Source organism: Fringilla coelebs, assembly GCF_963513975.1.
Source record: "Fringilla coelebs genome assembly, chromosome: 11".
Classification (NCBI taxonomy): Eukaryota; Metazoa; Chordata; class Aves; order Passeriformes; family Fringillidae; genus Fringilla; species Fringilla coelebs.
In genome coordinates, this window is record NC_140037.1 from 14025570 (window position 1) to 14044541 (window position 18972).

Consider the following 18972-nt stretch of genomic DNA (forward strand, 5'->3'; position numbering starts at 1 on the left):
TTAAAATTTTCTGAGAGAGAGTAAATCTTCCTGTCTATCTTTATTCTGGACTACCTGTACTTCTTAGAAAATTTTGGGTTTTTTATATGATGTCAAGAGGAAGCAGGGGTGGTGGCTGGAAATGGCAGGGAGGCTTATTCCCAATTTGTAATCTCCCTTCCTGTTTCACACAACTTTTTTCTACGCTGACAGAATGAATAGGAAATGGGATACAAATTTGAAGGCAGGCCTGTCTGAACATGACATTCAGAAAAATGTACTTAGAGTCTACAAGAATGAACCCAAATTGACTCTTGTCACTTTTTATCAGCTTGGAAAAGGAAAGTAAATGAGAAACTTACCTTGCTGACTATATTTTTTATATCTTCTTGAAAAAGGATCTGAGTCAACTTTTTCCCCGTTTCACAAACCTATTTTAGCTCCTAATTCTGTATTCAAAGATAAGAATAAAATATGTTGTTTAATAAGAAGAAAAAAATATCTTCAAAGTACCAGTAATACAATAAAAGCAGAATCTTAAAGCCAAAAAAGCCCCCTGTGCATACAGGTTTATTTTTAAAACATTATGAATTGTTGTCACTCATCAAGCAGCATTGAGAGTATATTGAACACCTACAAAAGATCAAAGAACTTCAATATTCTGTCGATTCTGCTTTTTTAGCTTAACTACTGCATCAAATAAATTATTCTTTGGCATTTATTTGAATGTGAAGTACAGTAATCAGGGCTCTAAAGCTAATCTGATTAGCTGGTTTATTTCACAAAAGCTGTCCTATCTTTTTTTCACTGAAGATTAGCCAAAACCTCAATGTTTCTTTTTCATAATTTAAAATTCAAGAATAATATCTAATAATTTTATTACTGACAGACTGTACACTGCCCCTCTTTAGAAATACTCAATACAGCAAAGCCAAACAAATGGGTTTCTTCTGTTTGAAAGAAGCAGGATGATGGGATTGTTAAATTGCTGTAGAATTAGTAAAAGCCTAATCTTTTTCATGAGGAAATGTTGTAAAAAGCTGCAGGTAGAGTAATTTCCTTCCATTTTATTTTTGGGGCTTATGCTGTGAGTATAAATGCTATGAAAATGCAAATGAATTGCTAGTTATTTAAAATATGCGTAACATGCAGCTATTCTTTTAGAGGGAAATTTGCTTTCCTTTCTCATCACCCATCTGGTTTGTTGTCTTGTACATATATTTGTTTAAGATTTATATAAAACACCCTTTAGATTTTGGACATCACATTCATAAAACAGAAGTGTCTGAAGTTCTCCATCTTTTGAAATTCCTCTTGGAAAATAGGAATTTGCCTGTGCTCTTCCAATATTCATAACATAACAGCAGCATGGAAACACATTACAAAGAATTCTTCATTCTTTTGGCTCCAAGTGCAGATACATTCATTTTTATATTTCTTCCTTCTTTCCTTACCATGAGAAGTAGGAAGTCCAACCTACTTACTTTGTTAAAAAATACTAATACAGTGCAGCAATGCTACATTATATGTCATGAAATATGGTTTGATCTTCCTCAATATCATTTCCTACTTGTATTTGTCAACTCTGTGTAAATTAGGGCTTTTGGTTATGTAATCAATCCTTTTTTAAGTCTATTAATTTGTCCTGAATGTATTTTTTTAGATTTTTTTTCAGTTTTATAGCTACAAAGATATTTTTAAATCAGTATTATTTCTTTTATGTCTAGCTATCATGTCCCTGGGGCTAATATGGAAAATACTCAACAAAATCCTATGGCCTGTTTTCTGCAAAACCAGCAGATGATCATAATGATCCCTTTGGACAGAAAAACTTTTGAATGCATTGCCTGGCCATCCTGAATGAGGAACTGTTCTTCTCTATCCAAATCTGAGCACGTGTGCTCTCAGTGAAGTTAATGTCCTATTTTGTAGCAGATAATTTGATTGCATTATAGAGATTAGCAGTATTTCCTGCTCTGAATCAGGTTCCAGCTCTTTTTCCAGATGCAGACAGAAATTATTTCTCCTTTTCTGGTCTACCAGTGCTTTGACAAGGGGGAAGGATTCTCTCTCCCCTCTGGGTTTGCTCTGTCCTTAGGTGCTACTGAGGTGTGCAGCCCAAATAGCTCTGAAGTTGGCTTCCATTTCCTTATTCCATGGTTCTGGAGGTTGTTCCACCCTGAATGGCTAAAACAGCTCCTTGCAGTGTGACTCTGACAAAGTGTTACAGATACACCCACAGGTTCCCCACGTGTGACTTGCAATGGCAATTATTCCCCTGCCTGCTCAGTGTTCTGCGGGAGCAGACGTGAAGTGATGCTCAGTATCCCTCTCTCATGTGCATTTAGCTGATCCAGTGCTCACTGTTGGCATAACAGGGGTTAAAGTTTGGAGTAGGACTGCCAGAGATTTGACATATGAAAGACTGAAATATTGGCACCCCACCCAGAATCTGGAAAATTAGGGAAATTAAAATATGCCCAGTACAAATGAAAAGAGCAAGATAAATTGGTGTGAAAAACTCGTTCTACCATCTGATGATGTTCACAGCCTGGAGCTCTGCCCTGTTGCACTCTGCTGAGGACACAGGTTAGTGGCTGGCACAGGTTCCAAGCCCAGATCTGTCTGGCCTTCAGGCAGCACCCAACATTCCTCTTGGCTCTGACACCTCCAGGTGACAGCACCCCCTTTACCTCCCACCCTGTCCACTGTGGAGGAAAATGCCTGAGCTGGAAGCAAGTGCTTTAATTACCCACTGGGAAATAATGAGGACAGCAGGAAAGGTTTAAAGATAAGAAAAAGAGCCATTTCTATCATCTAACTGAGTCTGGCTGTCACAGGGAGGTACTGGTACAAGCCCTGCTGTCAAGCTGGTCTGGAGTGTTTTATCATCTGCAGACACTGCCCTCTGCCTTCCTCAGGGTCAGTTGGATCAGTGCCTTCCACATTTTTTGGTCAAAGCTTCAGCGTGGAATTTTATCATACTTCAGTAATGCCGCAGTGTGGAAAATGTACCTCAAAACTCTGAATGTTCTCTCCTGTCCACCTGAGTCCTAGGAGGCACATCTGTCTGTGTCTGCCTGGGGAAGCTCATGCAATTTTTGGCTGATAAGCAGCATTTAGGCAGCAGAATCATGGCCAGTCAGTGCACTCAGGAATAGCCAACTTCACAGTGCTCATGTATTTCACAGCTGGAAGTTCTTTTCCAGGCTTTTTTTTTTTTTTCATTTATAATAGTTTGTATTCTTCTGTCCTTGGTGTCTGTAATAATGAGTAATTTCTGCCATCCGTCCTTTAGGGATGTTTACTTTTGTCCCTGACCATGGACACTCTTGCAGGGGATGCAGGAATAATTTCCTAAATAATGCAGAATAGAGAAATTTGCAAGCAGAATGGTAGCTCAGCTACCTGGGTACCTTTTCTTTGGTAATAAACTGTCAGATGCTGCACCAGAAAATAATTCGTTACAAACCTCATCTGGAAACAAATTTATACCCTGAAGTTCTCCATTTTTGCAGCACATGTCCATTGAAATGTTGCATTTGCTTTTTCCACTTACAGTTTTAGAGTGGTGTAGCTCTGTAAATCATCTTTGCACGTTTGAGTTCCAGGGGTTTTTAACAGCTCGTGTTCTTCATAGATTACAGCCTCGAAAACCTTGAATACTTTTTTAAGTTCTCAGAGTGGTTTGGGTCTTAGAAGTGATTATTTCCTACAAGAGAGGGCAAGATTTTATACCGAGTGTTTCACTTTTGTGCCCACACCACTCAATATGAGGAACTTTTTCTTTATACTGACATGTTTCTGGTTGAGAAGTATGGAAGACCTAAGACAATTCATGGTAGAAAATCCTTTAGGCATTTATGCTATTTATTTAGAAAACTGCCCTTTTGTGTTCAAAGAAGTTGCACTCCTTTTTTTCCCCAAAAATCCACATGGGTAAAAGCAGTCTTGAAAATCACATTTTCAGCAAGTGAATATACCACTTACTCTTTCTATTTCATTGTAACTCCACATTTGCAAGAGGAATATTAGCAGGAGCAAACCAAGAAAGCTGATTCATCCCAGCTAAGTTTAATACAAGTGTACCTTAGGATTTACCATCTCTTCATCTCTTGCTATTGCTGAGGAGGGGGTAGGAGCACCAAAGTTTTACATTGGGAGGAATAATTCTGTGCTCAGCTGTCCAGAGCTTTGGTTTTCAAAATATTTCATAAATTATTTCTGTTAAATAAACAGAATGTGTGAAAATAACAGGGATTCCATACTGCTGGAGACCCAGCAGGACAGGTTTCATTCACCAAAGGAAAGTTTAGGGAGGTTAGAAGGATTTGATAAGGTAGTCATCAATTTGCATTCGTAGCAAATTCTTACTCTTGCTATAAAATAGAGATACTTAAAAATAGATGTGTTTAAAATAAATGTTGACTGTCTAACAGAAGTCAATTTGGTTCCAGTTTGACATGTTTCTATATTAGTATGGCCAGTATTTCTGAACACATGCTTTTTTTAAAAAAACCTGTTGAGAAGTTTCAATGTGAGTCCTAAGAGTCTCTCTTCTCTCTAGATTAAATATTGAGAAATAAAACAAAATATGTAAATATAGTATACCCAAAAGCAAAAAAGTAATTTCCAACACAGATGGGTTTCAGGAGGTCTGCTGCCAAAGATTTTAAAATTCTTGTGCCAGGGGGTAATTTGCTTGCAACAGAAGAAAGTGTATCCAATTACCCTTATGAAATTATGAGTTTTGCTCCCAAATCAGCCATTTAATGGGGCATTTGAAATGAAGGTGCAAGCAATGGCCATCTTGTTTCTCATACTCTTGAGATTATGAAAAATTTAGTGTGTCTTTTTTCTCTGTGTCTCCTGAATATGAGGGAAATAACTTTTAAGAATCATAACTTGACCAATATTATGCTGCAGGTAAAATGTAGTAATGGTTTGGGTTGTCTTTTTTTCTATATATGCTCTGCAGTCATTAAATTTAACCTTTAACATGCTCTAAGGAGTGTTTCCCTCCCTCCCAGAATCTTCTGGGCTGGCTGAGGTCAGTGCTGCTCAGTTAGCCCTCCCTGCAGCCAGGGAGCAGGGGCAGGAGTGTTTCTGTGGGTGAGCTCCTTGGCAGGGCAGCACTGGAAATCCTCAGGGTCTGCCCTTCCCTTGGGGAAATGAGCCGTGCTTGGCTTCTGCATTGCTCTCCTAGAGCAAATCCAGGATATTTCCATGCAAGATAAATTTATTCCAAGAAACTGCCCTTCACACATGGATGTCTGTGTTTCCCTTAACCCAACATCCCTACTGTGATTTTTAGTACTTTGGGCTTGGCATTGAAAATCCATGTTTACAAGTGCTATACCAGTCCTTCTATTGAAAAGTCATAAATATGGAATGTGATCATGCAGTATAAGAATGAATGTAAGAATGTTCTCATATTGATTTTTTTTTTTTTGGTAGAAATCATAAATTGCTCAGACTACAGCTTTGTGGAGGCCTGAGAAAAGCACAGAGCTCTGGTTACTTTGGAGGGGGTGTTGGTCAATCTGCCACCAACCCTGCCAGTCCCAGAGCCACAGGTGACACAGCCTTACCTGCCTGCTCCACTTTTGGAGGGAGGAACACTGCTAAAGGATGCTCATGCCCTAATAGCACCTCTGGTTTCGAATCCTGCAGGGGCCCAATCAGACTAATTAGGCTTTCTCTCTTTAATTTTACCTGTCTATCAGGCATTGTCACTCAGCCCCATAGGAATTCTGTGCCTGTTAATTAGCAAAACCCTGTGGAATCAGAGAGGATTCAGCCACATTAAGGAGAAAAACACAGAAAAAAGGAACAGAACTGGGAGCAGGAAAAAGCCAGCACAGGAGAAGGACAGAATTCAAGCACAGGAGAGGTCCCAAAGTGGAAGGACAAGTGGAGGGCAGTGGTCAGTGTAATTCTGATAGAAGCTGAATGAGAGATTAGAAGGGATTTGTTTTTCAAGAGATTTTTTTTTAATTGGGCAAAAATTAGGGGAGAGATAGTGTTATAATACTGGCCTGAATTAGTCAAAAAGATTTCAAAAATACTAAAGTGTGTGAATAGGTTCTTATTACTCTTTGTCAAACAGTTTTCAAAAAGGTTACTTTGCCTAATTTTGCTGTGTTGATCTTTTTGAATATTCTGCCCATTCTGCAATAACAGCAGAAAAATGGAAGAGGAAGCAGACCTAAAAAAATAATATCTCCTTAAAAGATTCCCATTGTATAATGTTTCATACAGGTAGACCCCATGCATCTCATATAAACGAGAAATTATTTTTTTATTTGTTCGAACCAAAATTATTTATTCTGGAATTTTGTTGACTCCTTCTTCTCTCATTCCTCCTGGTCTGATATAATTTCATTAAAAAAGAATCTTCTTCATACTTAAGGTGGTTAGTTGGAAATAAAAATATTGCAGAGTGTTAAAATGGCTGGTGAGTGTTAGAGCTCTGGCAGTTGTCTCAGACAAGAATTAAAAAGTTGAGAAGGAAATTCTGTCTTTTGTTAAACTCTCATAGATGATTCAGAGTTTGCATTGAAGTCATTCAAGTCTACAGAAATACTGAAGAAACCCATGAAAACTGGTCCTTCAATACTTAGCTTAAAGAATGATTGCTTGTGTGTTTCTTTATAGTTCAATTTGTCATTTCATTGAGTCGACTGGCATTATGATTTAAGAGTCTGACAGACACATTAACCTCCTCATAACAACTTTCTCAAACTCCTTTTCCAAGCCTCTCTCTTTGATAGGGCTAGAACACATGGTAAATCTTACTTTGTTTTGAGGTTTTTTGACTTACCCTCAAAACATGATTAATTTATTTCTGTCTGAACCTAATAGGGCAGATTCCATTGAAAGATGACTCGAGTGGTTACCTGAAAGACAGATGAAAGTTCCACCTGCCTAGGCTCACTAGGCTTCTGTCCAGGTGATATAAACAAAATTTCCTTTCATGAACAGAAACAAAGTACTCTGAAGTAAATGTTAGACTGTCTGCAACATTTTAAAAAAGCAAAAGTTTGAGGCCATAAAATAGATTTGACTTAAATATTGTAAGAGTTCAAAGAAAGACTATTGCCTTGAATTAAAAACTTTCTCCTATTCCATTAACCATCTCTCCACTCTTGTTTGGATTTTACCAATGTACACTTTAAGCAATTTATAAAATAGTTTGTAAGCATATCTTCTCAGGAAAATTTGAGTAGTGTGGAAAACAATTTCTGGGGATAATCCTTTATGTGAGCTCCTCACCTTCTCACACACAAGCAGAGCTGCTAGAGCCACATTTTTGTTAGGATTCAGGGCAGCAGTGATAGCCTGTGAATCTGCCCTCATCAGAGCAAGTAATTCTGCAGCCCTCAGGGCAGTATATGGTTGAAGAAGTTTTTTGCTCCAAGAGAAAGTGGGTAAGTCTCACAGAGCTCCTTTTGCTAATGAAATTGTTATCGCCTTGTGAAAGATGAAAGGTTTTTCTTACTTGGTCGGCAAAATGTCATTGGATATTCCTACAAGTAACACATGCAAGAGGGCTTGTCCTTCATCAGATAGTGACAACAGTTTCACCTGACTCCTTGCATTTCTTTCTTCTTCTGGCCTCAACTTTGACCATAGTTTGGCTCCTAGAGATAATATTCTAAAACACGCATTTGAAAGCAGGTATTTAGAATATGAGGTGCTAAAATGTAGAGTAAAGCAGATGGCATCCCATGATTTCCTAAGGTTTCATCTGCTGATTGGAAAAGCTCTTCATTCAGAGTTTCTCTGCATACCATGTACCAAATTTCCATGGATGCTGCTAGGAAGATGCCATCAACAACCCCAGCACTCCTCTGCAGCACTGGCTGTGTCTGAAACAGCTCTCAAGCATCAAATGCTCAGCATTTCAGTACCAAGCCTACAGACAGGAGTGCTGCAACCCACTCACATGGGTAATGTGAGAAATAATTATTTAATGCTCATGAAGCAGACAGAAAATTAAAAGTGCTATAGAGTGGTTGCTATTAAGAATCTTTACAATTTGACTTTGCAATTAGATTACGTTATCACTGTATTCCCCTTTTGCTCAGTACAGGAACATTTAGGGAATACTTCAAATCCATAAAGGCAGCAATGGCATTAATTACTTGCAAATGTAATTAAGAAAAACAATACTGGTGATCTCTGATGATCATGAAGTATCTATTTACTAGAGCAAATACAGTTTAGGACTGAAAATGTTGCATTTTAGAATATGATTTTATATGTCAATTATAAATGATGTTACAAGTTCTTGCTCTTCAGGCATGCCTGATTGCCTTACTGTAGATGGGAATGATCAGATTATGAAATGTTGGCCTCATTTAAAGCAGCACTCAAATACCCTCTGACTTTACTAGACAAAGTTTCATCCTTAGTCACTTGGCAAAAGCTGTAGAGGGAGTAGCTGTCGCAGAAGAGAACTCATGAGTATTCTGCTTAGAGTTGTGCAGAATATTTTTAGTGTAAATCAGAGTTCTTTAAAATGTTCCAGTTATCAAGCAAAGACCTGAAAGTGGATGGATTTTGAAATCCATATTAATAAAAAATTGCATGAGATCTTAAAAAAAATATGAATATTTTGATGAAAAAATATTTGATTTCACATTTTACTTTTTTTCTTCAGCTTTTTTATTTCCTTGCTGAACTTGGAAGCCAGGAGTGAAAAAAAAATGTTAGTGATTTTCATACTGTTCAATCTTCAGTTCATTTATGCAATCACTTGACCATGACTGTTTCTCATTTCAAAAGGACTCAGAGCCCTGCCTTTCAGTTCACAGTTGTTCTAAGTGAATATTTACCTTCATCTTTACCTCTTTTGCTCCACCACCACCCAGAACAAACCCAGCAAATCCAAGATAACTGTGTCATTTGTGCTTTGGGATATGATTCAGGGATTGGACAGGGGAAGACAAATCTGTAGGATTCCTACTTATAGTGTGCTGTACAGTCCAAATAGGGGCTGCAAATTTTCATTCTTTTAAGTAATTGAGCTGTACAATTGATGATGCCAAGACAGATAAGTACCCTGTGAGCACAGAGTTGTTAACATCTCATTGCAAATGTTCAGCTGCTGCCCTCAATGGTAAAATGCAAACAGAGTGTAAATGCAACAGCCCAGAGTGGGTGTTGGGAGGGGGAATGAGGATGAATTACTGCAGTATTTTTAGATGGTAGTATTCATAGTTATTTTTGCAGTGCTAAGAGACTTTGAAACGTTTGGAGTAACTCTATTGACATTCACTGGGATTGCCAAGGACCAGGCACAGCTGCTTGGATGCTGTTAACACTCTAACAATGCCATTTCTCTCTCAGCATCTTCCTGCTTTGCAAAATTTCTGTGCATATTTCGTTGGGGCAATGTTTCTTTGCATTGATCCAACTTCTAGCAGCTTCTAACAACTTATTTATCACAGGATGCCAGGCAGGATTAGGGCTTGTTGTTAGACCCCAGCAGAGCCTTCAGAGCTTATTTGTGGCTGGTAACTGCCAGCATGTGTCTTTGAGAGCATCAGCTGGAGTGGAGGAGAGGGAAGGGAAAATGCTGCTGTGGTGTGTTGTTGGGAGCAGGTAAGATGTTTGCCTTTTAATAATCTTTTTGATATTTGCAGCAGTGGTGTGGACAGGTGTGGGAGTCATTCATCCAACCACCACCCACGTGCATGTAATTACACTCACAGGAACTTGTACTGTTCTATGAATTAATTTAAACATTGTAGTAACTACTGTCTAATAACATACAGGTTCCCAGGGTACTTGGAGTATTAAATTGCAGATGAGAATTCCTTGGAGAGACACAGGCTGCACATCCATTTGCTGCTCAGGAAGGGAAAAGCTTTGCTCAATGTATTGTGTGGCTGCAGCTCGAGTTCCCTGTGCTTGCCCAAGAATTGCTGTGAAATACTTTCTAGGACCAGCAGCAAGTTCATTGAAGTCTGTCTCCATTTAAATCCTCGTCACAGGGCGATGCAATTTAATGATACTTAGCATAGATTGCTAGTGGCTCCTGCCAAAGGTGATTTTCTACTTTTTCACTAAATGCTGCATGTAAAAAGCAGTAATGCTCCAGTGGCAGCAGTGTGAGCCTAACTTTGGGTTAAGCAAAAACATGAACATGGGAGAACAGCAATGTTTTGGCATCCTGGGCTGAAATAATCTTTGCTGTACTTTGTTTAAATTGGCCCTTAAGGATATATTCAATAGGACTGAATGAATAGGTATTCTTCAACAAATAGTTTATGATTTTGACTTCTGAATTTTGGCTCCTGTGCCATGTTTGCTTGGAGCCTTTCATCCACCCACCTTGGAGACCATGTGCCAATTCTTCCCAGCAACAATTTTAAAACAGTTTAAGAATTAGCAACAAGGAGAGGATCTATCAATAGCATAAGGGCAGGATTTCTACAGATCTCTGAAACTGGTTGCTGGTTGCCTTAGAGTACTGCAAGCATTATTTTTAATTTCTGTGAGGTATATACAGTGGCTTCTGCTATACACTCCCACCAGACAGTCTAGCACATCTGGGACACTGAATTTTTCTGGTGCTTCTTGTCATGTTTCTTATTTAACAAGAAGGGATTGAACATATACCTATAATTAATGCATGAGAAGTCTGATATTAATAGATGAACTTTCCGTGCACTTTTGTGTATTTACCCACATACTTAGGTAGTCAAAAAGGGACAAAAACTAGAGAGAATTATTCTTAATATTGGATAGTTTTGTTATCTTCATAGATATCTTTCAGTATTTTAGCCAAATTCTAAATGGTTACATGAGGCATGTAAATTCCACCTGGTTCTCTTTGCAGTTAAATCTCCATTTATTGCTCAAATGCAGCAGATGTATGGAGGCCCTGGGAACAGGGTACCACCAAAAACTAATAGTGTATATAAAATAAAAGTGTATATAAAATAGAAGTTTACACTTTCAAAATTTTTCTCTCTTCACAAGTATTGACATCCACCTGATAAACTTCTCTTACTAAGCAGTTGAAAGAGTTTAAAATTCAACCCACCAAACAATTCATCTCCTCCTAAGCAACTCTAAGCAATTGTATTCACCTTTTAATAGGTGCTGCATGTTTAAAAATTGCTATGTACAACTAAGATATATGTGCCACAAAATTTTCAAATCCTTCTAAAAAAGAAAAAGTGTGTGTACATTGTGCTCCTGTCAGGCAATGGGGTCATGTGAGCTAAGAAAATTTGTGTTAAAAAAAAAGAAAAAAAACAGGGATAGAGATGAGGATATCTTACACTTTGTAACTGGAATTTTGACTGGATTTTTTTTTTCCTTTTTTAATAATGGAAGCTCATTAGAAGTTCACATTTATCTCATGCTGTAATCTGTCTTGCCACTGATAATTCCAGGTGTCTGGATGGTGGAAGGTGTCTTGGATATTGCTGTTCAGTTGAGAATAATGAACATATTTATCCTGGCAGTATAAGTCAGCATTGCAACCATTTTTGATCCTGGTAAAATATACATATTGATTTGTAAGAAAACAGAATGTTAAAGAACAGAAACCCTTAATGAGGTGGAAAAACTATTCAAGATGAAACACAGATGCTTTTAATTTTAAATTGTTGGGTTTTTTTCTTCTGTGGGGATGTGCATACCGAAGCTCAGAACAGTAAAGGAGATAAGAATTGTATTAATAATTCATAAACACATTATAAAACATTTTTAATATGAGTTATCTATTTTAATATGAGTATGTGGCATAATATTTATGAGGACAGTAGAGGAACCTGTGGACCACAGAAAACACAATTGCAAAGTGCTGTCCCCCATTCAGTTGCACCCAGTGTGGGGATGGGAAAGAGCCAAGCTGGTGTCTATTTTTATATAAATACCTGAATTTCTGTGAGTATCACCCCTGGGCTTGTATACTCTGTAACTAATACCAGCATTTGCACACCATGAATGTCTATGCTCCAGATGCATTATAATAATCAATATTTCATGATCTGATTTTTATCACATACTAACACGTGAAAAAAGGGCATTGTCTCTTTCAAGTAATCACAGTATTTTAATGCTTCAAGTAATCACACTAGATAATGTACCTACAGCCATGAAGTATTTATCTGGCAGTAAAAGTATAGGAATTGGGGAATAACACACAGTCATTATTAGACAATATTGTATTAAAGAGCATTTTGGCTCAAGCATCATGTTATTACAATTCTGGGATTCTTAGCTCTTAAATGTTAGACAGGACATTTCCAATAAGTAATAAAAAGAGGTAAAAAATTGAATTTAATTAGAAACACCCCCTGAAATTTAGCTACATGCTGCTTACTTCCTTAGTAATCCCTTAACGGACAAAGAGAAATTGAGAATGAAACTTGCTTTGTCATCTGCTCAGTCTTCCAAAATACTTGGATAAGGTTTAAAGTGTACTGTTTCACAACTGCCTTAAAGGAAAAGAAACAGCTTTCAGATATCATAAAAGAAAGGAAATCTGGAGAATACCTCTGGAGTATTCTGGAAATACAGAGAAATGCTGAAATGAAAAAAAAATCAACAAAAATAGCAGAACCAACTACAAACAAACAAAAAACTCCAAGTATTTTCAGAAGGTTTTAGCATGGATGTAAGACAATATTTGGAGAGTCCTCAGCACAGCATAGGAAGACCTGTAACAATATTAGCTTTTAAACTTCAAGTGTGCTCAGTTTTCTCCAGTTTTTGGTGGGGGGTGTGACACATAGATATGTTGATTCAAACAGAACCTTTCCTCCTAAATGAACAACCTTTTTTTTCCCTGTTTCTGCTCCATTGTGTGATGTGGGGCTGGGATGAGGTGCTCCTGTCAGAAAGAAATATCTACAGACCTGAGCAAACCCTGCAGCCAACAGTGGCTTTGCTCCTGTTGGTCTCAGCTGCCCTGAAATATTTTATATGATCAAATTGGCATCCTCCATGCCTCTTTTGCAGTCTGGTTCTCTTCATCCAATGTTTATTGTTCATAATTAGTCATTTGTTGATGTTAATTAGACACACATTTTCTTGCTCTGTAATCTGTGTGCGCATGCAAATTTGTTTCAGTTTCCCAGAAGTGGAAATAGATGAGCAGGCATTTGCTATCCTTGTGAATTTATGGGGCAAACCACAGCTAAAATTGAAATAAATTGAAACATATACTTGAATGGTTTTGGACTTTCCACATAGCTTTTGTTGGTTCTGGATATACATGTCCTTAAAGCTGGGCTTCCCTTAATGAATTGGGGTTTGGAAGCAGAGTAAGAAATAGATTGCAGGTAGAGGGAATTACAGGAGGTCAGTGAAGGAATGTGAGAGGGCAGTGAGAGAGGAAGATCACTGTGAGATGAGGGGCCCTGAGGGGCAGCAGCAGAGCCTGCATCCCCCCTGTGTGTGGGACTGCAGGGCTGGATCCTCCCCAGCGCACAGCCCAGCCCTGCAGGGTGTGGACCAGGGGCACATCCCAGAGGGGAAATCCAGCCAGGCTGCCTGGCTCTGATGAGAACATTAGGCTGGGGTGATAGATTGAGCTGGTATTGCTCAGGTAGGGAAGGCTTTATATCATAACAGAATGGGGAGACAAGGAGATAAAACAATGCTATGCTTTGTGTCAACAAGAAATGTGAAATGTGGGAGGAAATGTGTGGAATTTAAAAAAGAATGAATGAGTTTCCTCTCCAGCACAGAAGTCTTTGTATAAAATCCATTGTTTACTGCTTGTTTCAAGACTCAGAATGTATTTTCTTATGCTTTTCATCTACATTTTATTTGGGCACATGGAGACTGATTGAAAGCTCAGTTCTTCAAACACTTAGTGCTTTGTATCATGATAATGATGCCTGCAGTGGGAACACCGGCAATATTATAAGCAATAGGTTTGAGGAGTAAGAGATTCCCAGACTTCCCTGCACTTTCATTTGAAAAGTTCATGTATCTTTAATAGTGAGGATCACATTGCAATTAAATACCTTACCAGTGCCAGAATGACTGTGCTGAGGAGCAGTGCTCGCTCTGCAGTCAGCACAGAATTTTATTCTATGATTGAAAAGATGCATCAAGTTACAGCTGTCCCTGGCTACTCATCTCAGGAGATTAGACCTGGCAGCAGTTTCAAGAATCTGCCAGTTCATTCCTTTAGCCCAAGATCAATTAAACCAAAATTGTCCCTGAATAATATTTGCTCTCAACTTTAAGCGCTGTTTAAAAGGAAAAACAAACAAACACACAAAATAATAAAAACCACTTCTACTAACTAAATTATATATGTATGTAAATGTTTATTTAGGGGATGAGAAGAGATAGGTTACATTGGTTTTTTTAATAACAAACTAATCTGAAAGTTATCCTTTCCTCTTTCCTCTCTCTTATTTTACCAGCTGTTTTGGAAGCCAAGTTCACATGCTTTTCTATGTATGTCTATCCTCCTGTGATGTTATGGTATCATCCACATCAATATTGTGTGGAGGACATCAGAATAGCGAAATATTCAGCACTTTGCTAAGTCAGGTTTTGTCACTTTTTAGATTTTTTTAATATTTCCCTGTTTTCCTTAAACTGAATTTTCAAATTGGACTTACATATTATTTTTAGTTCAATTCTCCATGAAGCCATTTAGGTATTGATAAATATGAGTTTAAATATCCACTTTAGTGTATTTTTTGTAACATGATAAATGAAACAAGAGGAAAACACATTGGTTTGCTCAACTAAAAGATGATCTGACACCTCATAATAAAATCCACAGATATTCCTAGAAGTAGGTAAGAGTAGCTGTTATATCCAGAGTATTATTATTGAATATTCAATATGAAACTCTGAAAATTAAACCCACTTTTAAGCTGTCTGCTCAGTTTGGTTTTCTCAGGTTTCATTTGTGCAGCAAACTTTGTAGAAGTTTATTCACAGTGGGTATGATCCAGCCCTGGAGCTAAACAAGACTTTTCCTGCATCTGAAACTTTTGATTGTGTATGTTTTGCCAGGAGAGAGTCAGAGCACACGAGCAGGGAAACTCTCCCTCCTGTATCCTGCACAGCCCCCAAGCAGAGCAGAGGAAATAACTGAATTCTCCTGTTCTTCAGTTGTCATTAAATATCTGAAAACATTTGAGGAAGTTCTGGATCCTTTTTCAGAACTTCCACGAGGAAGTTTACAGCCCTTGCCCCCATGGAACTCTTGTAAGGAAGTATATGGCATTAAAGAAGATGGTATGTAATAGATGAATTTAGGAGGATTTTTTTTGGAGGAGAAAAAAAGAAAATAGATTCTGAGTTAAAGCAGAAGGGCTGATCTGCCCCAGTACTCTGTGACATCTCTCTGCCTCCAGGGGATGCTCAGGGCAGAAATGTTGGGGTGGTCATTCAAAACTTCCCAGTGCTCCAGCAGTTGGTGGCCTTGTGACTTCTGTAGAGAGAAAAATGCTTCAATCCCACCTCATTTACTTCTGGATAGGATTGAGTGAATGAGGCAGGGTGTTGCAGGAAGAAAAAAAGATGTCCTCGCGCTTAGTGACCTGGAGAATTGTTTTTCTGCATGCTCCTGGCACACAGTAATTCTCTGCTGGTTACTAAAGCCACACTTGGTAAGGGTTGCCCTGGGCTGTGAACACCCTGGAGGTGTGACTGGGTTGGGAATGCAGGGCACACCAATGCTGAGGCTTCACAGCTGCAAACGGAGCCAGCTCCTCTGCCTGGGATGTATAGAGCACAACTCAGCACTAAATCAGATTGGGGACTTCTGGCACTGCATCTGCTACCTCTGGAAAGGAATATCAATATGCACTTATCTCAGATAGTTGTTATGAATGTGTAGTGCAGGAACTAATGTCTGATGAGTGTCACAGAAAGGCTCTGAAGAAATTAATCATTTTGTCCAGTCAGGGTTTAAATAGTGTGCAATAAACAAGGCACACTACCATACAGTAAACAGTGGGGGTAAAACTGATAATATTGAATAGGTGTCAGCAAGTGATTTATTTGCATCTCGTGCACTGATTAATGGTAGTTTTCTTCAGAAATAATCTGGGGTTTTACCACATGAAGACTGTGATCTGAACTGGGTATGTGAAAGTAGCCTACCTGAAGCAGGATGTTTCCTAATTTTGGGTGCTAATTTCTAACATTTTAGTGATTGGTGCAGGTTGTTTCCTTGTGGGACCCATAATCATTTCATATGCTCTGAAATATCTCTGCTCCTTCCTATTTCAGCTCTTTCTATTATCTTGTATAGCAGCAAATTTTTTAAGAGAGCAATTCTACTGGATGAGGATGTGTGGGCATGCAAGTCCTCCAAGGCCTAACTAGGCAGTATAGCAACTTCAACATCCTCACTGGCATCAGATTTTCTTCTCATGTATGGAAAAAGAAAAAAAAAAACAGAAGGAAAAATCCCAAAGCAAAACTCTAAAATTAGAAACACATGAACTTGGAGCAGAAAGATACAAGTTTTTTGCTGTTATGACTCCATTACAGTCATGCAGTGACAACAGAGGAGAGTGTGATATTCAATCTGTACACAGAAAAGTGACTTTCTCTTGTGAGTCATGTCTGGAAAGAGAACTCAACAACTCACTGGCATTATCAGTAAAGCAGCATTTTATCAAATGAGTCTGCTGGCTTTTTCACACAAGTAGAAGTGTGAATTTCCCCAAGGTCTGGTGGTTTGGAAGGTGCTATTTAGATTTATTCTTGTCATTATGCTAGACTTAGTCTGCATCATGCAGCCAGGCCCCAGGTAAATGGGAGCTCTCTGGGGGAAGTCAGGAGCCTGATGAGTTTCAAAGGCTTATTTGCCAAAATACTCTGGTGAATAGGAATCTAGAGCTGCAGTATTTATTTTTGTCAAGTCAAAAAAATAAACCCTCAACTGAAGACCCAAGCAAACAAGAAAAGAAATAGCATTTGTGTTAAAGTCCCTGAAGGAGCTAGCCACTGGCTTTACCTTCATTGGCACTGCAGCACGACACCCTGAGGGGATTTGCGTGCATTTCTGCTTTTTGAGGCCAAATTTAGTGACAGGAGAGGTGGTGGTTGTTCACAATAACATGGATTTGTTCAGAAAACAGCATAGAAATTACATATTTACCAGCCAGAAGTTTCAACAGTTGTAGGCATTTTATTTTGGTCATGCCTGCAGCAAGCACATAAGTTTGTTTCTAAGTTGGGTTGGAAACATTTCTTATTACCACAACCACCAAGAACCTGTAGTGAGTGATCTAAAGCATATTCAGGTCCTTGGATTCATATTAATGTTAATAAACTCAAAGGAAATATTAGCACCCTTTCCAAAATGATGAGTACTGATTAGAAAAAAGGAAATAATTTCATCACTTTATTTGAGAGGCTTTACTTTTAAATAATGGAGTTTTATTGGATTTATTTAGTGGAATGTGATGTGACATTTTTTAAAAAATATTATTGAGGCCTGGTTGAAAACCTAATGAAGTGAGCAACAGTTTCTACGTTGACTTCTTTGGGCTTTGGTCCTTGAGTACTCTTCAAAATTATATGAAACACAAAGTAAAATCCATTATTTCCTCCTGAGTTCTTCTGAACCCTTCCAAGTGAAAGTGCATCATCTTCAAAGTTCCCTTTCCAGAGCTCAAAGTGTGAAAAGCTTCCCACATTATGGCCTAGGAAAAGCCAGTGCATATTTGTCTCCTTAACAAGGTAGTGAGGATCTAGGCTTTTTGCTTACTTTGAGAATCCTGCCATTTTCATATAAAACTCTGAGTCAGAGCAGCTTGGAGACAACACCCTGTGATGCTGACCATTAGTATTTGTAATCAGGGGCTGCCTGGGGAGGGAGGCAAAGGGGGTGGTGTGACCAGGACAGCAGCACACAACACATCCATCACCACGAGGGTGGGCAGCAATCTGGGTTCAGTGCTGGACACCCTGACCTTGGAGTGAAAATGCTGTGTTCCTGTGTTCAAAGCTATGCAGAGAATATGTTAGACAACATGAAAAAAAAATTGATAAATTTCAACGAGATCTCCAACTTTTGTTACTTTGCTTGTCATCTGACTCATAGTTTAATCACTGTTACCTGGTCTGAGATTTTTATAGATAAAATGCTGTTTGGAGTGAAAAACATTATGAAGATTTTGAATCTCCATGGATTCATAATTTTAAAAAAAAATTTGAATAGTAATATTTACAAACACACACACACACACACACATGTAAATACTTTGCAGTATGCATTAACCCAGCCTGATTATACCCCCTCCTTCCTTTATACACTGACACTGCTACCTAGTGAGTATATTCCACAGTTAAAATGAAATGGTTCAGATGTCTAATAGTAATTGTGAGTCATTCCTCCTCTCCATAATGTGGAGTACAGAGAATAAATATAGTTTTCAGGTTTGGTAGTAAACACATCATGTGGCTCTAGTTAGAAGATCATGCTCTGTGGTTTTATGGCCAATATAAACTCTCTCTATTGATTAAGCACAGTAATGTTGTTGGAGTACCTGGGAAGGCATTCAGTCAGTACCCACAGAAGTGTCTACATCTGGCATCACATTTGTCTCAAAGAAATTCTGCAGCACTCTGCAGTATGTGAAACCCTTGGAGTTATTTCAGAGCTGGGATAAGCCCTTTCTGCTGTCAGGGAACCTCTCCATGGCAATTTCAGTGATTGCTGCAGAGAAAGTTAAAGTGTGTTACTGAATGCTGCAAGGCCAGTAAATAATTTAAAGTAATTAAACTCTAAAGTGGTTTCTTTACAGGATATTAGTGTAGAAAATACTATTTTTTATAAGTAAAATTTCAGTAGGAAAGTCTCACTCCAGCAATTAGTATTTTTTTCTTAAGAAAAAAGAAGATGAAGCTACTAGTTTTCCATAAATTAGGGAGGTGTGCTATTAAAAATGAAAATTTTTCTGTCATCCATCTCCAGTTCTTCCCATACAGAAATTATCTGCTAGAGATTAATAAATTAAACATTTTAAAACAAAATTC